The sequence below is a fragment of the Coregonus clupeaformis genome, chromosome 10, assembly GCF_020615455.1.
Source record: "Coregonus clupeaformis isolate EN_2021a chromosome 10, ASM2061545v1, whole genome shotgun sequence".
In the NCBI taxonomy this organism is placed as follows: domain Eukaryota; kingdom Metazoa; phylum Chordata; class Actinopteri; order Salmoniformes; family Salmonidae; genus Coregonus; species Coregonus clupeaformis.
In genome coordinates this window covers 26,053,503-26,080,793 of record NC_059201.1, presented here as the reverse complement: position 1 = coordinate 26,080,793, position 27,291 = coordinate 26,053,503, and the positions used below count along the sequence as shown (strand labels likewise).

At 43.1% G+C, this 27,291-nt stretch overlaps 1 protein-coding gene across 2 annotated transcripts in view; it reads left to right on the top strand.

Annotated features, from left to right (window-relative positions):
- Positions 1-27,291, top strand: part of fhit (fragile histidine triad diadenosine triphosphatase) — a 364,201-nt gene that overhangs the window by 14,971 nt on the left and 321,939 nt on the right. For both annotated transcript variants that reach the window (XM_041887646.1, XM_041887645.1), the window contains exon 3: positions 12,617-12,703. The gene's annotated coding sequence lies outside the window, so the exon portion shown is untranslated. The remainder of the gene's footprint in view (positions 1-12,616; positions 12,704-27,291) is intronic.

Below are 27,291 nucleotides of genomic sequence, written 5' to 3'. Positions count from 1 at the left end.
CCTTCCATCACCAAGGGCATTTAAGATGAAACGTGGCTGGGTCTTTCAGCATGACAATGATCCCAAACACACCGCCCGGGCAACGAAGGAGTGGCTTCGTAAGAAGCATTTCAAGGTCCTGGAGTGGCCTAGCCAGTCTCCAGATCTCAACCCCATAGAAAATCTTTGGAGGGAGTTGAAAGTCTGTGTTGCCCAGCGACAGCCCCAAAACATCACTGCTCTAGAGGAGATCTGCATGGGCCAAAATACCAGCAACAGTGTGTGAAAACCTTGTGAAGACTTACAGAAAACGTTTGACCTGTGTCATTGCCAACAAAGGGTATATAACAAAGTATTGAGAAAATTTTGTTATTGACCAAATACTTATTTTCCACCATAATTTGCAAATAAATTCATTAAAAATCCTACAATGTGATTTTCTGGAGAAAAAAAATCTCATTTTATCTGTCATAGTTGACGTGTACCTATGATGAAAATTACAGGCCTCTCTCATCTTTTTAAGTGGGAGAACTTGCACAATTGGTGGCTGACTAAATACTTTTTCCCCCCACTGTATGTGTGATGTACGGAATTGTAACATGATATGTGAATGCTTTCATACCATTTATATCTTAGCTAGTGTAATGCATCGGCAGCATTTTGAACGTGACTCAGAAATCAAGTGTCACTTTGAATAACACTAACCTGTCTCGATCAATGAGAGAAGATCTGAATTAGACACAGTGTTGGATTACGTCATGGAACAAAAATTGATTTAATTTCATAAGTGAGCATTTTCTAAATTCCAACGTCCCACCTACAACTAGCGATGGGAGTTGAGAAGACAACGGTAACTTCCAAATTGAGAATTAAGGAAGTATCGCCATGTAAATGTTCGTTGAAAAATGTCAGGCGGTGCTTTACACTAGCAAAACTGTAATAGGTAGGGAAGCATTCACATATCACGTTACAATTCTATAGCTACGTGTGATGATGAGTCCAGAGGCCATCACGTGTGCACTCTGACTGTAGCGCACAATTTTCCCTAATGCAAACTCTCTCACATTGCTAAAGACAGCCGGACATTCACTATTAAAATGTGTACTTTACGCCCCACACTGAAAACATGTTGTTGAGTGTTTTGCAGCGTTGTCTAGTTGATTGCATCGTATTGATTTGCTGGGACAAGTCCAAACAGACTGCGATTCGGCAACATATCCATGCCTCAGCCATACCTCCAGTAGCTCATTACAGTAATGTTGATGTCAATATTTTTCCTGCCTTTGAGTAATTTGAGTTATCATTCAAGGATTCAAGAAACGCGTTTCCTACCTGTTAGTCTCTTCTCACACCTGTATCACTTCCTTGTTCTCCAGGTAGTTGCCTAGGCATGTGCTTGTTTGATCCAATGTTGCCTTGGTGAGGGAGTTTGTAATTGTCATAATAGTGTTTATTGTAATGAACAGACGTGTATGATACGGGATGTGAAATTTGTCCCCCAAAAATGTTAATTTAAGTGTAATGTGACATTGAGCCGAAGTGTATTTTCTTGTCAAATTTGTCTTCTTTGGTCTTGAGCACATGATTGCAGTCGTCAGTGATTACACTGCACCTTTATTCAGTAAATCATCTTCTTGCCTCCGTGGCTACCCAGGCAATCACAAAGATGGTCACTTCTTCCTGTCTGTCTATCGCCTCCCTTGGCAGTGAGACATGGTAAGCCTACCTGCTTCCAGCAGATACATTCTTAGGGCACAGACGCTGTGAGACATACGAGCTAACAGGATGTCGAAGGGTGCCAGACAGGATGGTGCGTTACCGCCACCAACAGCACGGGTGGTGAAATTACATAACTAGCTAGCTAGCTACTAGATACGCCATAGACCAGAGCTAGTACAGCGCTAGTGCGGACCAGAGCTAGCTAGCTACACCCTGGACCAGAGCTAGCCAGCTATTAGCTACGCCCTGGACCAGAGCTAGTACGACAGGATGTCGAAGGGTGCCAGACAGGATGGTGCATTACCGCCACCAACAGCACGGGTGGTGAAATTACATAACTAGCTAGCTAGCTACTAGATACGCCATGGACCAGAGCTAGTACAGACCAGAGCTAGACCAGAGCTAGTGCAGACCAGAGCTAGCTAGCTACGCCCTGGACCAGAGCTAGACCAGCGCTAGTGCGGACCAGAGATACCTAGCTGCTAGGTACGCCCTGCACCAGAGTTACTAGCTACGCCATGGACCAGACAAGTGCGGACCAGTGCTCGCTAGCTACGATCTGGCCCAGCGCTAGTGCGGACTACAGCTAGCTAGCTACTAGCTACACCTGGACTAGAGCTAGTTAGTGAAGAATAGAGTTCGTGCGGACCAGAGCTAGCTAGCTACTAGCTTCACTCTGGACCAGAGCTAGTTAGTGCGGACCAGAGCTAGCTAGCTACACCCTGGACCAGAGGTAGTTTATGCAGATCAGAGCTAGACCTGAGTTAGTGCAGGCTAGAACTAGCTAGCTACTAGCTACACCTTGGACCAGAGGTACTTAGTGCAGACCAGAGCTAGACCTGAGTTAGTGTGGATCAAAGCTAGCTAGCTACGCCCTGGACCAGAGCTAGTTAGTACAGACCAGAGCTAGCTAACTACTAGCTACACCCTGGACCAGATCTAGTTAGTGTGAACCAGAGCTAGACCACAGTTAGTGCGGACTAGAGCTAGCTAGCTACTAGCTACACCCTGAACCAGAGCTAGTAAGTGCAAACCAGAGCTAGACCAGAGTTAGTGTGGACCAGGCTAGCTAGATACTAGCTTCACCCTGGACCAGAGTGTAGTGTCTGAGGGTCTATGATTTTGCTGACGTTTGCAAAAAGTGTGTTAGAGGTAACTTGGCTCTGCTTGCGGAAACATCTGGAAAGCATTACTACATAGGCTTCTTGGAATAGAGGATATGGGGAGATATGTGGAAGGCCAGGGATTGGTTTATTAAAATCACGCCATATTATGTTACATAGGCTATAAATACCAGGTTCTGAACAAAGGGACTGGGGGAGACAACATATTGGATCAACAGATTGGCCGTTTCTCTCCAGATATAACTGCAGATATCTGTAAATTAATACTGTGAACTTCGATACAATAAATATTTATAATCAAAGAACAGTGTAAGCTGACTTCTTATCATCACAGCATAATTAGCAACGTTGTCTTGGACACCACAAGAGCATGTTAGTGCGGACCAGAGCTAGCTAGCTACTAACTACACCCTGGACCAGATCTAGTTAGTGCAAACCAGAGCTAGAACAGAGTTAATGCGGACGAGAGGTAGCTTGCTCCTAACTACACCCTAGACCAGAGCTAGTTAGTGCGGACCAGAGCTAGAACGGAAATTGTGTGGACTAGAGCTAGCTACAGTTGAAGGCGGAAGTTTACATACACTTAGGTTGGAGTCATTAAAACGAGTTTTTCAACCACTCCACAAATTTCTTGTTAACAATCTATGGTTTTGGCAAGTCGGTTAGGACATCTACTTTGTGCATGACACAAGTAATTCTTCCAACAATTGTTTACAGACAGATTATTTCACTTATAATTCACTGTATCACAATTCCAGTGGGTCAGAAGTTACACTAAGTTGAAAATTATGTGGATATATTGAAGCAACATCTCAAGACATCAGTCAGGAAGTTAAAGCTTGGTCGCAAATGGGTCTTCCAAATGGACAATGACTCCAAGCATACTTCCAAAGTTGTGGCAAAATGAATTAAGGACAACAAAGTAAAGGTATTGGAGTGGCCATCACAAAGCCCTGACCTCAATCCTATAGGAAATTTGTGGGCAGAACTGAAAAAGCATGTGAGAGCAAGAAGGCCTACAAACCTGACTCAGTTACACCAGCTCTGTCAGAAGGAATGGGCCAAAATTCACCCAACTTATTCTGGGAAGCTTGTGGAAGGCTACCCGAAACGTTTGACCCAAGATAAACAATTTAAAGGCAATGCTACCGAATACTAATTGAGTGTATGTAAACTTCTGACTCACTGGGAATGTGATGAAAAAAATAAAAGCTGAAATAAACCATTCTCTCTACTATTATTCTGACATTTTACATTCTTAAAATAAAGTGGTGATCTTAACTGAATTTTTTACTAGGATTAAATGTCAGGAATTGTGAAACTGAGTTTAAATGTATTTGGCTAAGGTGTATGTCAACTTCTGACTTCAACTGTATATACTAGCTACGCCCTGGACCAAAGCTAGTGCGGCCAGAGCTAGCTAGCTACTAGCTACACCCTGGACCAGATATAGTTAGTGCTAACCAGCGCTAGGCCACAGTTAGTTCGAACTAGAGCTAGCTAGCTACTATTTACACACTGGACCAGATCTAGTTAGTGCGAACCAGAACTAAAACAGAGTTAATGCGAACCAGAGGTAGCTAGCTAGACCCTGGACCAGATCTAGTTAGTGCGAACCAGAGCTAGGCCACAGTTAGTGCGGACTAGAGCTAGCTAGCTACTAGCTACGCCCTGGACCAAAGCTAGTGCTGACTAGAGCTACTAGCTATGCCCTGGAACAGTGCTACTTAGTGCGTACTAGAGCTAGCTAGCAACTAGCTTCACCCTGGACCAGATTTAGTTAGTGCGAACCAGAGCTAGGCCACAGTTAGTGCGGACTAGAGCTAGCTAGCTACTAGTTACACCCTGGACTAGAGCTAGTTATTGTGGACCAGAGGTAGCTAGCCACTAGCTACACTCTGAACCAGAGCTAGTTAGTGCGGACCAGAGCTAGACCAGAGTTAGTGCGGACTAGAGCTAGCTAGCTACTAGTTACAGCCTGGACTAGAGCTAGTTATTGTGGACCAGAGCTAAAACCGAGTTAATGCGGACCAGAGGTAGCTAGCCACTAACTACACCCTGGACCAGAGCTAGTTAGTACGGACCAGAGCTAGACCAGAGTTAGTGTGGTCCAGAGCTTGCTAGCTACTAGCTACGCCACAGATAGAACAATGAGACAGATATTTCCCAGGATGTATAAATGTGAAGTATCCGCGTGGCCTTTCCACTCGCTAACAAATATGGAAGTGAGAGGAAGCCAATTGGCCGGCAGTGGGAGAAGATGTAACGAGATGGATTCTGCACATTTTCTCATCAATGAAACATTTGATCTCAATACAGTTTTCTGTTCCCAAGACTAGAATTTGTTACGAACAGAGTGGACAAAAGTTAGTAGACTTTGCCCTTTGCCAAAGTTTTAAAAAATGGTGTTGTTTAGAAGGAGTGCAAAGGCAAATTTAGTTATTGCACACGCGCACTTCACAGAGTAGGCGTTCCCTAACGGAAATATGCAAATGTATGCTAGAACGTGCCAATAGGATCTCGCTAGCTCGTGCTTGGCTCTGACCACCTCCTTGCTTTTTCTGCCCACTATGACTAATTAGTTCCCATTGAAAGACAGGCTGTGGTTTATCTTAGTTATAAAAATCTGTGGCTAAGCCCTGGACCAAAGCTAGTGCTGACCAGAGCTACTAGCTATGCCCTGGTCCAGAGCTAGTGTGGACCAGAGCTAGCTAGCTACTAGCATAGAGATCCTTTTAAATTCCTAATTATATGGGTATGCCCTGGACCAGAGCTAGTGACATATTATAACTCTGGTCCAGGGTGTTAGAGCGCATGCGCTTTGACATTAGCAGACCAGGCGCCCGTCTGCAGCTGGATGCTTCTCACCCACTTTGACATGAAGTGACTTAAATTGACAATAGTCTGCATTTTCAATATGGAGCCCACTAGCCCAGGTTTCCAAGTAGGCTTCCTAGGCCTATAGCTCAAATGTCAGTGTTGGTTCACAGACAGCGAGGACAGAATACAAGTTGTCATTCATTAGGAAATAAATAATGACATTTACGGTGGCCAATTTTGAAACTATTACGTTTTTTAATGCTCTTGGCATTGGTCTCACTCTGCCTCTCCTACCTCAATTACATTCTGTGTGTTGGTGTCTCAGTCCAGTGCAACTTCCTAGCTCAGCTCATCTGTTCCTGGGGAATTTATGGCGGGGAGTTGATCTGTTATCATATTTGTGCATTATCTCCAGCAGCGGGTGGATATGCATGGTACGGTGAGCAATGATAGAAAAATATTAGCCCCAGTAAATGCCACGTCTTTATATCACGTTAGGAACGCCTAACCGGAAGCTATAAATACGATGGAGCCTGTCTAGCATGTACACATTACTTATATTTGGTCACAAGGAAAAAAGCAAGAACACCGTTATTAATTAGATTAATTGGATTATAATGCAAGTAGATCATGAAGAATTTGATTCTGGGAGGCTACGTTCTGAATCTACAGCGTTTCTCTCTGGTGGAGACAGGCCTACAGTAGCTTTGAAGTAAAGGACACACGCAACACATTGGACTGTCTGTCCTCAGTCTTGTGCTCTGATTCTTGGGTGGGAATGTGTGGATTCCCATTCACAGCTTGTAGAGGAACAAGGTTTCAAACAACTGAGAAGTTTACGAAACAACCTTCATCATCCCGTCATTCATGTGACTGGAAGTTGGATCAAGGTGACCCACTATCCAGCGTGACTCATGCTGCCTTGGGTTGAGTTCTGTTGGTTCTAGTCCAAAAGTTATCCTGCTGTTACTTCTCCTTCCATCAATCAAAACCTTGTCATGTACAAATGGTTAAATTCTGTAGTCTTTCTGTCGTGCTGCCATTATGGATGCTAGGGCATATGTACAGAGAGATTAATATGGAAATGCATCATAATGCTTTGTGTGCCAAGAGGAATCTAACAAAGCACTTGTCATTGTAGAATAATACAAGGGTACAGAAACTGGCAGTTCCTTTTATGTAATGTATTTACTACAAGCAGAATAATCAACAAAATCTTTTCATTTTGAGTTATCACATTAGCTGCTCTGTATGAATTTAATGAATGTCAGTTTGTATTTGGACATAAAAAACACAATGTCAAATTAACTTAACTCTAAGGTCTGTCCAGAGTGTCTCCCTAATTAAAAGTGATGTTTGTTTTTGTCTTCAGTTTTCGGAGGCTATTGCAATTGAAGTTCAGGTTGTTGAGTTGTTACCCCCTCTGGGCAAGCCCAAATTAGACGAGTGGTACTAGACGGCTAGACTAATGTATAAAAGTGCTGGATTTTGTAGAGTGAGGCTTCCTCAGGTCAGTGTGCATGTGTGAGGCCGGGAAAAACAAACTGGCCAGGGTTTTAAGTTGCAAAACCCCAGGAGTTAATTTGGTTTCCCCTGCAGGTCCACTGTTTGGCTGAAAAGCTATCATCTGGTTCTGATGTCTCTTTGGGAAGTCTTGGCCAGTGGTAATAAACAAGATATCTAGCCAGCGAACACCAGGACTTTGAACTCTCTTTACCAATAGCCTAATTGCCCCTGGATCCAGTTGTGCTCTTTGTTGCTTCAAACATTCTCATCTATACATTTGAACTTGAATTAAGTTGTTAGACTGCTGGTAGTGACTGTTTGTGAAAGTCAAATGCAATAGACTAACTTCACCTTCAAATATTCAGATTTAGATTGTTACCACCAGATTTACCTTGTGGGCATTGAATCTAACTGGCAACCATCATTCCCGCAGAATTACAGTTTTCTATGTCTTCTGTGATGGCAGCCCTCTAGAGATTTTGCCCCAATTGAAGTGACTTGCAGAAAAAAGTATTTATCTGGCTCTCCTGTTAACTCGAGGAGTGATCTGACATGATTCCTGCTCTACTGCTCTCCCTCCCTCTCTCTCCTGAACCTTGTTTTCTCCCTGGGTGTCCGCCTTCCGTCACTTTAATCAACCCTTTTAATTACCGTCACTATCAGTCGCCCTGCGCCTCATTGTCACCGCTGGGACATACTGCCTGGGAAGGCAAGGCAAGGCAGGGGGAAACTCCTAAGGGAGACAGGGGCCTGTGCTTGGGTAATAGCAGGCCTTTGCCAGTCCGTCAGCTGTATTGCCAGCTCCCATCTCTCCCTGCCCGCCGGGCAGCTCCAGAGATGTCGTGATAAATGGGTGTTCGCTTCAGCTCAACTGTGCCCTCTTAAGTAGAGGAGAAACTGAGGGTATTAGGGCTTCTGTTCAATCAACACTTCCCCAATAGAATTTGTCCTTTACGAGGAAAAACAAAGTTCAAGCTTGCACCATCTCTTTCATTAAAAAAAGAACGCCGAGTTGAGAGACAGGAAGATAAATAGGATCCAGGCATCCAGGGAAAGGTTACACCATCTAACTAGTTTACAATTTATTTTGCGCATCAATGACATGTCTTTTACTCACAGGTCTTTTTATCATCTTTGTTTCTTTCCATCCCCTCTCATCACTGTTCCAGGTAGACGAGCTATTGTTCTAGTCTCTTATTACCTGTTTAACTACTCCCTGCCTAGTCATTAACATGTTAAACAGTGATATTCCAAGGTTATCTTTGCATTCCTACACGTTCTTTCCAACATGCTTAGCTTTTTATCCAAGGCCCTTATGCTTTGATCTGTCATAGAACCTCAACACAATAAATTCATCATGATGCAATGTGAATTATAGAAACACTTAAGGTAGCTGAGACTAAATATTTTATCTGCCCCACTGCTGAACCAAATCCAATGTTAATTGTTCATGGCATTCATTCGGCATACCACTTGAACATTACGTCATGAGATGTCTAAAAATAGCTATTCATGTTACAGTTTTTTATTTACAATTGTCATTATGGCAACATTTCTATTTACTTTGAAAAGTCTTTATTTAGACGTGTTGCAATCAATGTCAGACACCTTAAGATACGTTAACAGTAAAGCATACATTCATTAACCCAAGTCCTACATCCCTTATTGAAAATAGGCTGCGTTGAAACATCAATGACCCAAGACCAGCTCAGTTCATCCCTACCATTGTGACAATGAGTCGTCATAATGCTGCATCAAATGTACATTATTCTAGGGGCATTGGCAGACACAATGTGAGTAACTTAATTTATGTCCCCCTAATTGCCCTGAATACCTCTGTTGATCCTACAGCTATTGTATGCAGCACTCATGAGCCTATGAACCAGAGTTACACTGTTAGCACTGAGGCGGTGTGCCCTAGTAGGAAGACCATTGTGTGCAGCTCACCCTGCACTATCAGCTCCAATATAAATAACATGAGCAAGTCTACTTCTGATAAGCTTCCCAGTTTAGCTTTAAAAACAATCAAGCAACCCAGAAAAGTGCTAAAAATTGCCCATATTAACATATGCACCCTGAGAAACAAGGACCATGAAGTCAACAACTTGCTTGTAACAGATTACATTCATATTCTGACTATCTCTGAAACTCACTTAGATAATACCTTTGATGATACAGTGGTAGCAATACATGGTTATAACATCTACCGAAAATACAGAAATGCCACAGGGGTGGTGTTGCAGTCTATATTCAGAACCACATTCCTGTAAAGCTTAGAGATGATCTCATGTTAAATACTGTTGTAATATGGCTACTGTTGAAGTAATATGGCTACAGGTTCATCTGCCTCACCTAAAGCCCATTCTTGTGGGAAGCTGCTATAGACCACCAAGTGCTAACAGTCAGTATCTGGATAATATGTGTGAAATGCTTGATAATGTATGTGATATCAACAGAGAAGTATATTTTCTTGGTGATTTAAATATTGACTGGCTCTCATCAAGCTGCCTACTCAAGAAAAAACTGTAACCAGTGCCTGCAACCTGGTTCAGGTTGTCAGTCAACCTACCAGGGTATTTACAAACAGCACATGAATGAAATCATCAACATGTATTGATCACATCTTTAGTAATGCTGCAGAAATTGGCTTTAAAGCAGTATCCAAATCCATAGGATGTAGTGATCACAATATAGTAGCCATATCTAGGAGAACCAAAGTTCCAAAGGCTGGGCCTAATATAGTGTATATGTTTTGTAGTGATTCATATGTTGATGATGTAAAGAATATTTGCTGGTCTGTGGTGTGTAATGAGGAGCAACCAGATGCTGCACTTGACATATTTATGAAATTGCTTATTCCAGTTACTAATAAGCATGCACCCATTAAGAAAATGACTGTAAAAACTGTTAAATCCCCTTGGATTGATGAGGAATTTAAAAATGGTATGGTTGAGAGGGATGAGGCAAAAGGTATGGCAAATAAGTCTGGCAGCCCAACTGATTGGCAAACATACTGTAAATTAAGAAATCATGTGACTATACAGACTATTAAAAATAAAAATAAACTATACTATGAAACAAAAATAAAAGATATAAAGAATGCTAGTAAAAAGCTTTGGAGCATCTTAAATGAACCTTAAATGAAATTTTGGGAAAAAAGGCAAACTCGACTCCATCATTCATTGAATCAGATGGCTCATTCATCACAAAACCCACTGATATTGCCAACTACTTTAATGACTTCTTCATTGGCAAGATAAGCAAACGTAGGTATGACATGCCAGCAACAAACGCTGACACTACACATCCAAGTGTGTCTGACCAAATTATGAAAGACAACAATTGTACTTTTGAATTCCGTAGTCTGTTTGGAAGAGGTGAAAAAAGTATTGTTGTTTATCAACAATGACAAGCCACCGGGGTATGACAATCTGGATGGAGAATTACTGAGGATAATAGCGGACGATATTGCCACTCCTATTTGCCACATCTTCAATTTAAGCCTACTAGAAAGTGTGTGCCCTCAGGCCTGGAGGGAAGCTAAAGTCATTCCGCTACCCAAGAATAGTAAAGCCCCCTTTACTGGCTCAAATAGCTGACCAATCAGCCTGTTACCAACCCTTAGTTAACTTCTGGAAAAAATTGTGTTTGACCAGATACAATGCTATTTCACAGTAAACAAACTGACTTTCAGCACGCTTATAGGGAAGGACACTCAACAAGCACTGCACTTACACAAATGACTGATGATTGGCTGAGAGAAATTTATGATAAAATGATTGTTGGGGCTGTCTTGTTAGACTTCAGTGCAGCTTTTGACATTATCGATCATAGTCTGCTGCTGGAAAACGTATGTGTTATGGCTTTACACCCCCTGCTATATTGTGGATAAAGAGTTACTTGTCTAACCTGGGGCGGCAGGTAGCTTAGTGGTTAAGAGCGTTGTGCCAGTAACCGAAAGGTTGCTGGTTCTAATCCCCGAGCCAACTAGGTGAAAAATCTGTCGATGTGCCCTTGAGCAAGGCACTTAACCCTAATTGCTCCTGTAAGTCGCTCTGGATAAGAGCGTCTGCTAAATGACTAAAATGTAAAATGTAACAGAACACAGAGTGTGTTCTTTAATGGAAGCCTCTCAAACATAATCGAGGTAGAATCAGGAATTCCCCAGGGTAGCTGTTTAGGCCCCTTACCTTTTTCCATCTTTACTAACGACATGCCACTGGCTTTGAGTAAAGCCAGTGTGTTTATGTATGCGGATGACTCAACACTATACACGTCAGCTACTACAGCAACTGAAATAACTGCAACACTTAACAAAGAGCTGCAGTTAGTTTCAGAATGGGTAGCAAGGAATAAGTTAGTCCTAAATTATTCCAAAACTAAAAGCATTGTATTTGGGACAAATCATTCACTAAACCCTAAACCTCAACTACATCTCGTAATGAATAATGTGGAATTTAGCAAATTGAGGTGACTAAACTGCTTGTAGTAACCCTGGATTGTAAACTCTCATGGTCAAAACATATTGATACAACAGTAGCTAAGATGGGGAGGTCTGTCCATAATAAAGCGCTGCTCTGCCTTCTTAATAACACTATCAACAAGGCAGGTCCTACAGGCCCTATTTTTGTCACACCTAGACTACTGTTCAGTAGTGTGGTCAGGTGCCACAAAGAGGGACTTGGGAAAATTGCAGTTGGCTCAGAACAGGGAAGCACGGCTGGCCCTTAATAATACACGGAGAGCTAACATTAATGACATGCATGTCAATCTCTCATGGCTCAAAGTGGAAGAGAGATTGACTTCATCACTACTTGTTTTTGTAAGAGGTGTTGACAAGCTGAATGTACCGAGCTGTCTGTTTAAAATACTAGCACACAGCTCGGACACCCATGCACACCCCACAAGACATGCCACCAGAGGTCTCTTCACAGTACCCAAGTCCAGAACAGACTATGGGAGGTGCACAGTACTACATAGAGCCATGATATCAGGTAACTGATGAAAGCAGTAGAATCAGATTAAAAAAACAGGTAAATATACACCTTATGGAACAGCACACATTGTGATATTGTTGTATGGTGGTATTAAACATTTTGTATTGTAGATATGTAGTGGTGTAATAATGTTATATGATGTACTGTTTTATCTTTTGTTTTATATGTAGTGTAAGTGCTTTAATATGTTTGGACCCCAGGAAGAGTAGCTGCTACCTTGGCAGCAGCTAATGGGGATCCCTAATACATACAAATACAAAATAAGCATTATTATAACAGTATTATAACAGACCTCCGTACAGACCAACAACAATATCTATATCCAGATCTGCAGTATCCCAATCCACGGCCAATGTGTTTACCTACAGGCATCTTTGAGTTAGTGTTGTGAGTGACAGAGGAGTATCATTCAACCTAGGCTGTCTACAATGAAACTCATCATCTTGTAATCTTCTTCTCCTTTGGTTCCAGCCTCCATCTGTCCTTCTATCCCTCCTTCCATCCATCCCTTCTCTAATTACCAGACCCTGGGACCGTGAGAAGCAGGCGAGGTTGAAGGTAAGTGCATTTATTGCTTCTCTTTGACAATAAAGTTGGCCTGGATCATTGATTTTTCCTCGCCTGCCTTTTTTTTCAGGGGATGTAAGCATGTTGATTACAGATAAAGTGAACAGCAACATTTGTGTTGCTACTGTTGTCTTGTTTTCTCATTGCTGACTGTATGTAGAGAACACTGGGCTAGATAAGTTCAGCCAAGAGGTTGTTTGCTCTGCTCAATGTATGTCTGGTCATCCTCTCTGCCTCAGCTGCCTCCTACGTAGAGTTACACAGCACTTACACAAGAGGGAGAATAATGCTTTATTTCTCTTTATTGAATCACATGTTTTTAACTCATCCAGATTCAGTTTGCATGAATTACTTTGATTTGCTGATGTGCATGGTGGTGACAGTGCTGCTTTGCAAAGCCCTGTATCTTAGTAGAAGGCTCTAATAGAACGTGCTGTCTCTCCCCTCACAGGAAAAGGGGAGAAATGTGGATGTATATCTGATGTTGGGGATACCAGGGAATGGGAAGTTATTAATGAATCGTGTCATAGGGTGGGTGCTCTAGCATGTTAAATCTCCATCTGAATGGTGTGTGTTGGTGGTGCTATACGCCACTCTCCATGGCCTGTGCTAACTACTGCACAGCTGGTCTTCAATCCCCTGCCTGTCCAGAGGGAGACATTTCTTAAACTAGCTCTGGTGGATCCAGGCCTAGCCACGGCACTGGGGTAGACCCAGTTAACAGATGTTTGATTTGGACATCAGCCCCTTGCACCAGTGGATCTTAACCTCCCTCAATGTTTTATTTGCCTATGCCTGCAGATGAACACATCTGGCTGCAAGCCTGTTACCCTCAGGACTAAACTACAGATTACAATTGACTGCTTAGTCCATGAGAAACTTTAAGCAAATCGACCATTGTCATTAATGTAGTCAGAGTTATGTGCACAAGATTAGGTCTTGTAGGTTGTGTTTCACACAGCAGAACTGATGAAAAAATGGGCAATAATAGCCTGTTTTACTAATCACTGATTGCTGTAGTACATTTGGAGGGCTCTTAAAATGTTTACTGCAAGGGCCCTAACAGGGGTAATTATCACTCATTTAGCGCATTTTGAAATTATAATTGGCATAATAATTTTCATGAAGTAATGCCTTTCTGGGAAACATTTAATTATCACTGTAATATTTAGGGGTTTTATAGCCATGAATTACACTTGCCCAGATTGAAAACCATCACTGCTTGATTCATATAGGCTGCAGTTTATTATTATTTTTAGCAGAATGTGCAGCTTGGGTTAACATATAGAGATTTGGATTAATATATGTTTGCCTATACTGTATGTGTGGAATGTCTGTAGAAATCACTTCCCTATCTCCCATTCAGGAGCTCAAATATTCCTAGGGTCTCATACCTCATACTGTAATTTTCTTTACCCAGGGACCACTAATGCTGCCTGACTAATTTTGATTAGTCTACAGTACATTCCCCTGTGGAGAACTGCTCTCTGTCTATTGACATAAACTTACATTGAGAAAGATTACATTGTCCAAAGCTATTATTTACCAATGCAATACATGCCGGAGACTAAGGTGAAGGCTAATGGATTTGTTATTATACCTCTGTTAGCGTCAGAATGTTAACTGATTGTTGGTTATGTGTGTGCCTGTGCGCGCGCGTGTGTGTTGTTCCCTGTGTGTGTTGACCGGAATGTACAGCTCCCACCTTTATTCCTGAGATGATGGGGATGCTGTGTAGATCCGGTCTATTCTCCAATGGGAATATTAATCATTTTCCATCCACTATGTCTGGGTAATTGCTCATTCCTGGGTGATGGGCCGGACTAATGCAACTCCCACATCTGGGAATCGAGGGGGGCTTTTACCCTCTTGAATAACCTCTTAGACGGCAGCCTCAGTGCACCACAGTTCTGTTTGATCGCTCCAACAGGTCATGTTGACACAACCTGACATTTCTTTATTCCTGGATTGTACTTGAAGTATATGGTTTACGAGAATGTTACGTCAGTAATAGTAGTAGATGTCCCAAAATCTAAATTCAATTTGGTATTTTTTGTAATTTAGGTAAGCACTAATTGTTCTAATGTAATGCTGCATGGATACAGGCTTCCAAGGCTCATGTATAGATATACTCAGGCCCCAAGTAAAATCTGTTATGAAAGCACTAGACATTCAACACCATTGAGTAATACCAGCATGCCATGAATGCACCATGTTGGGTGTTTTTGATGTGGCAGAAAGTGTTTTTAGAGGTACTGTAGTACAATGGCCGTAATTGGCATTTGAGAATATGATCAGATTCAGAATCACTTGCCATTGTGTTATTTATCGCTATAGCCTTTTGGCGTGGGAATAGATAATCTATAGACATTATTCTGTGTCATGATACATTCAGGAAAGAGCTAAAGAATATCCTTGGGGACATTCAATGGCTCGTTTTACTTCACTTGGATGTTATTATTTCAAAGTTAGTTTTTTATACCATGCAGGACTCTATGATTAGAATGCTTGACAGCTTTATGGCAGGTAATTCCACACTTATTTCAAATGGATCTCTGAAGGCTTCACTTTTATCTTGTTTTTTCCCATTAAACCTCCCTTATAATACATTGAAAGCACATCCAAGTCATTATGTAAAACAGGAGTATGTCTTAAAGTGTAGTTATTGAAATCACCACTTTTAAATAAAAGGAGATTAAACCATATTATTATTATATTATTAAACTTAGCTCTGGTGTCAAATAGGTGGTTTATGCATTAACGGCTGCAGCACTTAAATCACGACTAAAAGCTTTCTCCAACTCTAGCAGAAATTCAGATTTTCTATAGAAATGTCCATTGCCTAGTGAAAACGACATTTTAAACACTCTTCCAGCACATGCAATTAGAGCAGGGGGATTTAGTCTAGGTAGAGGATTTTACCAAAGAGGTTTTCAGTATGTGCAGATAAGTGAACGGATAATACTGTATGTACTCAGCAAAAAATGTTTTAAACTAAACCATGTGTAACTAGTAGGCTTTTACAGATAGATACTTTCAGTTTTCATTTGAAGTTCAGGTAGGCAGCTTTTACTTTCAGAGAACCCCCATCTGTTCAAAAACAAGTCTGCAACTCGTCTCTTTCTGTCATGTACTGTAACTGAGGACACTATCAGATTTCTCTGCTTTCCCACTGCGAGTGCAGTTACAGTAATGCCCCTGTTCTCTGCCCAAAATACAACTATTTGTATGGGGAATAATTGTATTGAGAATGTGCAATCTGTGGCCTTTATCCTATTAACTCTCTGGTCAATAATCCAACAGAGACAGATAGAGTGTCAGGCCGAGTCAGGGAAGGAGAGGGAGAGGGGGGGACATTACAGGATAATATGGCCTTGACACAGCCTTCTCACATACAGTGAGGGAAAAAAGTATTTGATCCCCTGCTGATTTTGTACGTTTGCCCACTGACAAAGAAATGATCAGTCTATAATTTTAATGGTAGGTTTATTTGAACAGTGAGAGACAGAATAACAACAACAACAAAAAAATCCAGAAAAATGCATGTCAAAAATGTTACAAATTGATTTGCATTTTGATGAGGGAAATAAGTATTTAACCCCCTCTCAATCAGAAAGATTTCTGGCTCCCAGGTGTCTTTTATACAGGTAACGAGCTGAGATTAGGAGCACACTGTTAAAGGGAGTGCTCCTAATCTCAGTTTGCTACCTGTATAAAAGACACCTGTCCACAGAAGCAATCAATCAATCAGATTCCAAACACTCCACCATGGCCAAGACCAAAGAGCTCTCCAAGGATGTCAGGGACAAGATTGTAGACCTACACAAGGCTGGAATGGGCTACAAGACCATCACCAAGCAGCTTGGTGAGAAGGTGACAACAGTTGGTGCGATTATTCGCAAATGGAAGAAACACAAAATAACTGTCGATCTCCCTCGGCCTGGGGCTCCATGCAAGGAACTGGGTGAAAGTGTTGTGGGCAGATGAGACCAAAATCGAGCTCTTTGGTATCAACTCAACTCACCGTGTTTGGAGGCGGAGGAATGCTGCCTATGACCCCAAGAACACCATCCCCACCATCAAACATGGAGGTGCAAACATTATGCTTTGGGGGTGTTTTTCTGCTAAGGGGACAGGACAACTTCACCGCATCAAAGGGACGATGGACGGGGCCATGTACCGTCAAATCTTGGATGAGAACCTCCTTCCCTCAGCCAGGGCATTGAAAATGGGTCGTGGATGGGTATTCCAGCATGACAATGACCCAAAACACACAGCCAAGGCAACAAAGGAGTGGCTCAAGAAGAAGCACATTAAGGTCCTGGAGTGGCCTAGCCAGTCTCCAGACCTTAATCCCATAGAACATTACATTTACATTTACATCATTTAGCAGACGCTCTTATTCAGAGCGACTTACACATTGGTGCATTCAATTTATGATAGCCAGTGGGAAAAGCACTTTTTTGTTTTTTTACGGGTTGCCAGAGCAGCAAATAGCTTTGACTGGGCTGAGCGGGAACTGTGCTTCCGTAGAGGTAGGGGAGCTAGCAGGCCAGAGGTGGATGAACGCAGTGCCCTCGTTTGGGTTTAGGGTCTGATCAGAGCCTGAAGGTAAGGAGGTGCCGTTCCCCTCACAGCTCCGTAGGCAAGCACTTTGGTCTTGTAGTAGATGCGAACCTCAACTGGAAGCCAGTGGAGTGTGCGGAGGAGCGGGGTGACATGAGAGAACTTGGGAAGGTCGAACACCAGACGGGCTGCAGCATTCTGGATAAGTTGTAGGGGTTTAATGGCACAGGCAGGGAGCCCAGCCAACAGCGAGTTGCAGTAATCCAGACGGGAGATGACAAGTGCCTGGATTAGGACCTGTGCCGCTTTCTGTGTAAGGTAGGGTCGTACTCTGCGAATGTTGTAGAGCATGAACCTGCAGGATCGGGTCACCGCTTTGATGTTAGCGGAGAATGACAGGGTGTTGTCCAGGGTCACGCCAAGGTTCTTTGCACTCTGGGAGGAGGACACAGTGGAGTTGTCAACCGTGATGGCGAGATCATGGAGCGGGCAGTCCTTCCCCGGGAGGAAGAGCAGCTCCGTCTTGCCGAGGTTCAGCTTGAGGTGGTGATCCGACATCCACACTGATATGTCTGCCAGACATGCAGAGATGCGATTTGCCACCTGGTTATCAGAAGGGGGAAAGGAGAAAATGAATTGTGTGTCATCTGCGTTGCAATGATAGGAGAGACCATGTGAGGATATGACAGAGCCAAGTGACTTGGTGTATAGAGAGAATAGGAGAGGGCCTAGAACTGAGCACCAGTGGTGAGAGCATGTGGTGCGGAGACAGATTCTCGCCACGCCACCTGGTAGGAGCGACCTGTCAGGTAGGACGCAATCCAAAAGTGAGCAGCGCCGGAGATGCCCAACTCGGAGAGGGTGGAGAGGAGGATCTGATGGTTCACAGTATCAAAGGCAGCGGATAGGTCTAGAAGGATAAGAGCAGAGGAGAGAGAGTTAGCTTTAGCAGTGTGGAGAGCCTCCGTGACACAGAGAAGAGCAGTCTCAGTTGAATGACCAGTCTTGAAACCTGACTGGTTTGGATCAAGAAGGTCATTCTGAGAGCGATAGCAGGAGAGTTGGCTAGAGACGGCACGCTCAAGAGTTTTGGAGAGAAAAGAAAGAAGGGATACTGGTCTGTAGTTGTTGACATCGGAGGGATCGAGTGTAGGTTTTTTGAGGAGGGGTGCAACTCTCGCTCTCTTGAAGACAGAAGGGACATGGCCAGCGGTCAAGGATGAGTTGATGAGCGAGGTGAGGTAAGGGAGAAGGTCTCGGGAAATGGTGTGGAGAAGAGAGGAGGGGATAGGGTCAAGCGGGCAGGTTGTTGGGTGGCCGTCCGTCACAAGTCGCAAGATTTCATCTGGAGAGAGAGGGGAGAAAGAAGTCAAAGCATAGGGTAGGGCAGCGTGAGGTAGGACCAGCGGTGTCATTTGACTTAATAAATTAGGATCGGATGTCGTCAACCTTCTTTTCAAAATGGTTGACGAAGTCATCCACAGAGAGAGAGGGGGGAGGAGGAGGAGGATTCAGCAGGGAGGAGAAGGTGGCAAAGAGCTTCCTAGGGTTAGAGGCAGAGGCTTGAAATTTAGAGTGGTAGAAAGTGGCTTTGGCAGCGGAAACAGAGGAAGAGAATGTAGAGAGGAGGGAATGAAAAGATGACAGGTCAGCAGGGAGTCTAGTTTTCCTCCATTTCCGCTCGGCTGCCCGGAGCCCTCTTCTGTGAACTCGCAATGAGTCGTCAAGCCACGGAGCAGGAGGGGAGGATCGAGCCGGCCGGGAGGATAGGGGACATAGATAGTCAAAAGATGCAGAAAGGGAGGAGAGGAGGGTTGAGGAGGCATATTCAGGAGTTCGGAGGGAGCAGGATTTAGCAGAGGGAAGAGATGATAGGATGGAAGAGGAGAGAGTAGCGGGAGAGAGAGAGCGAAGGTTGCGACGGCACATTACCATCTGAGTAGGGGCAGAGTGAGTAGTGTTGGAGGAGAGCGAGAGAGAAAAGGATACAAAGTAGTGGTTGGAGACTTGGAGGGGAGTTGCAGTGAGATTAGTAGAAGAACAGCATCTAGTAAAGATGAGGTCAAGCGTATTGCCTGCCTTGTGAGTAGGGGGGGACGGTGAGAGGGTGAGGTCAAAAGAGGAAAGGAGTGGAAAGAAGGAGGCAGAGAGAAATGAGTCAAAGGCAGACGTATGGAGGTTAAAGTCACACAGAACTGTGAGGGGTGAGCCATCCTCAGGAAAGGAACTTGTCAAGCTCATTGATGAACTCTCCAAGGGAACCTGGAGGGCGATAAATGACAAGGATGTTAACCTTGAATGGGCTAGTGACTGTGACAGCGTGGAATTCAAATGAGGAGATAGACAGATGGGTCAGGGGAAAAAGAGAGAATGTCCACTTGGGAGAGATGAGGATTCCTGTGCCACCGCCGCGCTGACCAGATGCTCTCGAGGTATGCGAGAACACATGGTCGCCAAGAAGTCGAGGGACTGGAGGGTAGCATAGGCTGAGATGAACTCTGCCTTGTTGGCCGCAGAACGGCAGTTCCAGAGGCTCCCAGAGACCTGGAACTCCACGTGGGGTCGTGCGCGCAGGGACCACCAGATAAGAGTGGCAACAGCCACGTGGTGTGAAGCGTTTATGGCCTGTGCAGAGAGGAGAGAACAGGGATAGACAGACACATAGTTGACAGGCTACAGAAAAAGGCTACAATAATGCAAAGGAGAACGGAATGAAATGAACTAAACATCTGGGAAAGCGAGAGAGCGGGGCCTCCCTCCCTCACAACCTGGTGGCCAACTACAAGAAACATCTGACCTCTGTGATTGCCAACAAGGGTTTTGCCACCAAGTACTAAGTCATGTTTTGCAGAGGGGTCAAATACTTACTTCCCTCATTAAAATGCAAATCAATTTATAACATTTTTGAAATGCGTTTTTCTGGATTTGTTTGTTGTTATTCTGTCTCTCACTGTTCAAATAAACCTACCATTAAAATTATAGACTGATCATGTCTTTGTCAGTGGGCAAACGTACAAAATCAGCAGGGGATCAAATACTTTTTTCCCTCACTGTACACACAAGTCATCTGGAGTGACTCACCAGGACTCCAGGAAGAGGAATGTCTGACATGCAACATGAAAGCCAAGTGATACTGTACAAACACAATGACCAACCTTTGTTGGCCAGATCTGGCAAATATCAATTATTTTCAATCAGTTCCCCTAAGCACTATTACTGTGAGCATAATTGGTCTGGGAAAAGCACTGTGCACAGACAGATTGGTTTTAGAGATAATTGTGTCTGCTGAGAAAGGATGTCGGCTGGTTTTAAGAGTGCCTCGCATTTGGAAAACACTCATTGTCACACAAGGAGGGGAGGAGTCTTCAGAGTGTGATGACATTAGAATGGATGGCTCTTCCTGTTCAGGGACATTAGATGACTGCCACTTGCTTCCTTGGTGCTTTTCTACATCAGCTTCATATGGGGCATTCTGGAGATCTGAATGGAGTCTGAATACCATTACATAGAAAAAGCTCACGCCGTTTCTGCACTGTATTTTTTTAAGGCATTTGATCTGAGGCGAAGTTCAACATGCCATTTCATACGCCTTACATGCATGCATATTTTTGTGGGTGTCACTTTGAGATCTTGCTTGCTTACACTCAATACATTATTCACAACATACCTGCATAATTCCATGTGATCTTCTTGTATTTTTCACAGTGAGGAGATTCAATCAATTTTACAAGAATTTACACAAAGGTTCCAAAGCAAAATAACTGTATCTTTAAAAGTTATTGTGAGTAGTTCTTTCATAGTTGTAGTACTTCTCGTTAACTTGGAAAACGTTATTGTTTTGATTTTCATCCCATTTTCCATACATTTTTGGGAGCTACAGTGTATGTAAAGGACCCCTTAAATGTTTGATGATGCATATTCCAGTTTACAGTCATTGGGAGTCAGCATGAACTCCAGAACTCTTACTAATGTGCTTTGTCCCCTGGAAGTTCATATGCAGTATTCAAAGGGGTGTCCCATTTGAAGCATTTAGGATAATTATCAACTAGATTCAGCCGTGGACCGATTTATTTATTGAGCGGATGATCGGGGGGCTGGAACATAATTAAGCAATAAGGTCTGAGGGTGTGTGGTATATGGCCAATATACCACAGCTAAGGGCTGTTCTTAAGCACGACGCAACGAGGAGTGCCTGGATACAGCCCTTAGCCGTGGTATGTTGGCCATATACCACAAACCCCTGAGGTACTTTATTGCTATTATAAACTGGTTACCAGTGTAATTAGAGCAGGAAAAATATATGTTTTGTCATACCTGTAGAATACTGTCTAATATATCACGGTTGTCAGCTAACCAGCGTTCAGGGCTTGAACCACCCAGTTTATAGCTACAAATAATTTGTAGACTCCGAATTGACTATAAGAAGCCCAAACAGATATAATGTTTGACACAAACATAATCATTTCAAACCTTGCTTACGTTTGTATACGATCACGTGTCTCTATTATGCGTGGGAATACTTGGAATCAGATTTCTTAAATTAAGATCATTTGGAGCTCATTTCCTGGTGTTTTTACAGTATTTTATGTCCAACAATAAATGAATAAATATATATATACTGTGCCTTCGGAAAGTATTCAGATCCCTTGACTTTTTCCACATTTTGTTACGTTACAGCCTTCTTCTAAAATTGTTTTTTTTTAAATAATCCTCAGCAATCTACACACAATACCCCATAATGACAAAGTGAAAACAGGTTTTTAGAAATTGTTGCAAATGTATTACAAATAAAAAACAGAAACAAGACAGACTCGAAATTGAGCTCAGGTGCATCCTGTTTCCATTGATCATCCTAGAGATATTTCTACAACTTGATTGGAGTCCACCTGTGGTCAATTCAATAGATTGGACATGATTTGGAAAGGCACATACCTGTCTATATAAGGTCCCACAGTTGACAGTGCATGTCAGAGCAAAAACCAAGCCATGAGGTTGAAGGAATTGCCCGTAGAGACAGGATTGTGTCGAGGCACAGTTCTGGTGAAGGGTACAAAAAAATGTCTGCAGCATTAAAGGTCCCCAAGAACACAGCGGCCTCCATCATTCTTAAATGGAAGAAGTTTGGAACCACCAAGACTCTTCCTAGGACTGGCCGCCTGGCCAAACTGAGCAATCAGGGGAGAAGGGCCTTGGTCAGGGAGATGACCAAGAACCTGATGGTAACCCTGACAGAGCTCTAGAGTTCCTCTGTGGAGATGGGAGAACCTTCCAGAAGGACAACCATCTCTGCAGCACTCCACCAATCAGGCCTTTATGGTAGAGTGGCCAGACGGAAGCCACTCCTCAGTAAAAGGCACATGACAGCCCGCTTGGAGTTTGCCGAAAGTCACCTAAAGACTCTCAGACCAGGAGAAACAAGATTCTCTGGTCTGATGAAACCAATATTGAACACTTTGGCCTGAATGCCAAGTGTCACGTCTGGAGGAAACCTGGCATCATCCCTACAGTGAAGCATGGTGGTGGCAGCATCATGCTGTGGGGAAGTATTTCAGCGGCAGGGACTGGGAGACTAGTCAGGATCGAGGCAAAGATGAACAGAGCAAAGTACAGAGAGTTCCTTGATGAAAACCCGCTCCAGAGTGCTCAGGACCTCAGACTGGGGCGAAGGTTCACCTTCCAACAGGACAATAACCGTAAGCACATAGCCAAGACAACGCAGGAGTGGCTTCGGGACAAGACTCTGAATGTCCTTGAGTGGCCCAGCCAGAGCATAGACTTGAACCTGATCGAACATCTCTGGAGAGACTTGAGAAAAGCTGTGCAGCAACGCTCCCCACCCAACCTGACAGAGCTTGAGAGGATCTGCAGAGAAGAATGGGAGAAACTCCCCAAATACAGGTGTGCCAAGCTTGTTGTGTCATACCCAATAAGACTCAAGGTTGTAATCGCTGCCAAAGGTGCTTCAACAAAGTACTGAGTAAAGGGTCTGAATACTTATTTAAATGTGATATTTCAGTTTTTTTGTTTTTATAAATTAGCAAAACATTTGAAAACACCTGTTTTTGCTTTTTCATTATGGGGTATTGTGTGTAGATTGATGAGGGAACGAAAACAATTTAATCAATTTTAGAATAAGGTTGTAACGTAACATAATGTGGAAAATGTCAAGGGGTCTGAATACTTTCCGAAGGCACTCTATATAAAATGATTTTGCTCAGAAAACTTGGGTGGCGAAATTGAAACCACCCACAGGCCAAATTCGGCCCGTGGGCCCCCAGCTGGGTAACCCTGCACTAGTGCGTATGTGTTCATCTGTGTGAAGGAAACTGAAATACACAAGACACTTGAGGATTCAGTTTAGTTTTTTATGATCATTAAAACGTCCTTTCAGAAAGCATGCTAAGTGCATCCCACATGGTTTGCATGGTTAATTTTTTTAATAAGGCTGTGCCTCAAAAATGAAGGCAGTTCCACCCCCCCTTTCTCCTTTTGTTGCTGGACTATCTGGGTGCTTTGGCTCATAAACAGAGGGAAGTATCCTCTCTTGACCACGGCTTAAGTGAAATCGTTGCCTTCCCTTCCATGAGCGGCCGTATTGTTTCCTGCTTTGCCTTTGATGCGGGTGCTATTTGTGGAGGGTGGAAGCGCAGCCCCACCTGCAGAGCATTCCAGATAAATGGCAAGAGCCAGGAGCGGGCGTGCGTCCTCTCGCCATCTGCGCGTTATCGGTGCGGACACCCCTCTGCCGCGGGGCATTGGCAGTACCATCTCCCTCAGGGAGCTGAGCCTGGCGGACTCCAGCCTCATGTGCTATTCACACTGCTACGAAATATTTTTATAAGTAAACCAAGATAAACCACAGCCTGTTGTTTCAAATGGGAACAAATGAGTCATAGTGGGCAGAACAAGCAAGGATGTGGGCAGAGCCAAGCACGAGCTAGCGAGGTCCTATTGGCGCGTTCTAGCAAACATTTGCATATTTCTGTTAGAGAACGCCTACTCTGAAGTGCGTGTGGGCAATAACTCAATTTGCCTTTGCGCTCCTTCTAAACAACACAATTTTTGAAAACTTTGGCAAAGGGTAAAGTCTACAAAACTTAGTCCACTCTGTTCGTAACAGATTCTAGTTTTGGTAACAGAAAACTGTATTGAGATCAAATGTTTCAGCGAGGAGAAAATTTGCAGAATGTCGGCCAAAATCCATCTCATTCCATCTTCTCCCACTGTCTGCCACTGGGCTTCCTCTCACTACCATATTTGGTAGTGAGTGGAAACGCCAAGCAGATGCGTCACATTTATACATCCGGTAAAATATCTGTGTCATTGTTCTATCTTTGCTGCTACTGAATACTGTGTGGTTAGAGAATGTGAGTTCTCTATTCAGAGGGGATGTAGGCCTATAAACATATGGATGGATCACTCACTTTGAGAAGTCGTCTGCAGATGAATTGTAGTTAAAAAAAGAGAGCATTGTGCATCATTTCATGTCAGCTCATTAGAAGATGGTACCATACAGTACTATATGCCACAATTTTGTACATGCGTACGATGTGAGTTTATATTTAGTCACTTTCTCTTTGTCAGTTGCAAAGAGGATTTTAGATGTGTAGAATTGTGAAAACTGTGACTCAGTTAAAAAAGAGAGGTGTCCTGGGCGTGTTTTATTGTCCCACAGTCCTACTGTTGTTATTTGTAGGAGAGGACTATGTAAAGGATAATCAACGAGGGGCTATGCGTACTATGGAAAATAGTGAACGAGGTGGAAGGTGTGTAACTAACCTTCCACAGGTAGAAATTTGTTCAACATCCACTGAAGTAGCTAGCAAGTTTACTAGATACAGTTGAAGTCGGAAGTTTACATACACATAGGTTGGAGTCATTAAAACTCGTTTTTCAACCACTCCACAAATTTCTTGTTAACAAACTATAGTTTTGGCAAGTCGGTTAGGACATCTACTTTGTGCATGACACAAGTCATTTTTCCAACTATTGTTTACAAACAGATTATTTCACTTATAATTCACTGTATCACAATTCCAGTGGGTCAGAAGTTTACATACACTAAGTTGACTGTGCCTTTAAACAGCTTGGAAAACGCCTGAAGGTACCACATTCATCTTGACAAACAATAGTACACAAGTATAAACACCATCGGACCACGCAGCCGTCATACCGCTCAGGAAGGAGACGCGTTCTGTCTCCTAGAGATGAACTTACTTTGGTGCGAAAAGTGCAAATCAATCCCAGAACAACAGCAAAGGACCTTGTGAAGATGCTGGAGGAAACAGGTACAAAAGTACCTATATCCACAGTAAAACGAGTCCTATATCGACATAACCTGAAAGGCCGCTCAGCAAGAAAGAAGCCACTGCTCCAAAACCGCCATAAAAAAGCCAGACTACGGTTTGTAACTGCACATGGGGACAAAGATCGTAGTTTTTGGAGAAATGTCCTCTGGTCTGATGAAACAAAAATTGAACTGTTTGGCCATAATGACCATCGTTATGTTTGGAGGAAAAAGGGGCTTGCAAGCCGAAGAACACCATCCCAACCGTGAAGCACGGGGGTGGCAGCATCATGCTGTGGGGGTGCTTTGCTGCAGGAGGGATTGGTGCACTTCACAAAATAGATGGCATCATGAGGAAGAAATATTATGTGGATATATTGAAGCAACATCTCAAGACATCAGTCAGGAAGTTAAAGCTTGGTCGCAAATGGGTCTTCCAAATGGACAATGACCCCAAGCATACTTCCAAAGTTGTGGCAAAATGGTTTAAGGACAACAAAGTCAAGGTATTGGAGTGGCCATCACAAAGCCCTGACCTCAATCCTATAGAAAATTTGTGGGCAGAACTGAAAAAGCATGTGCAAGCAAGGAGGCCTACAAACCTGACTCAGTTACACCAGCTCTGTCAGGAGGAATGGGCCAAAATTCACCCAACTTATTGTGGGAAGCTTGTGGAAGGCTACCCGAAACGTTTGACCCAAGTTAAACAATTTAAAGGCAATGCTACCAAATACTAATTGAGTGTATGTAAACTTCTGAACCACTGGGAATGTGATGAAAGAAATAAAAGCTGAAATAAATAATTCTCTATTATTCTGACATTTCACATTCTAAAAATAAAGTGGTGATCCTAACTGACCTAAGACATGGAATCTTTACTAGGATTAAATGTCAGGAATTGTGAAAAACTGAGTTTAAATGTATTTGTCTAAGGTGTATGTAAACGTCCGACTTCAACTGTAGCTATAGTAGTTGCCTTGGTAACCAAACAGACTTTCTAGTTAGCTAACCAAACCATTAGTCCTAGCTTGCTATTGTGAAAATCAAATTCAACAATGCCAATAATGTTTTCAATTTGACTTTTGCATTCAAAAGCAGCTCAATCATAGAACATGCAAGGGACAGATCAACATTTACTCGGGGAGTGGTGGTCAAAAATAGGGGAGGGTTATCAAACTTTTGTTTTTGCTTTGGGAGGGTTGTGTGGTTTCTTGGGGGGCACAGGGGAGGGTAGTGCATTTTTCCCTGGTTTCCATTTGCTCTTCTGCACATACAGTGGGGAGAACAAGTATTTGATACACTGCCGATTTTGCAGGTTTTCCTACTTACAAAGCATGTAGAGGTCTGTAATTTTTATCATAGGTATACTTCAACTGTGAGAGACGGAATCTAAAACAAAAATCCAGAAAATCACATTGTATGATTTTTAAGTAATTAATTTGCATTTTATTGCATGACATAAGTATTTGATACATCGGAAAAGCAGAACTTAATATTTGGTACAGAAACCTTTGTTTGCAATTACAGAGATCATACATTTCCTGTAGGTCTTGACCAGGTTTGCACACACTGCAGCAGGGATTTTGGCCCACTCCTCCATACAGACCTTCTCCAGATCCTTCAGGTTTCGGGGCTGTCGCTGGGCAATACGGACTTTCAGCTCCCTCCAAATATTTTCCATTGGGTTCAGGTCTGGAGACTGGCTAGGCCACTCCAGGACCTTGAG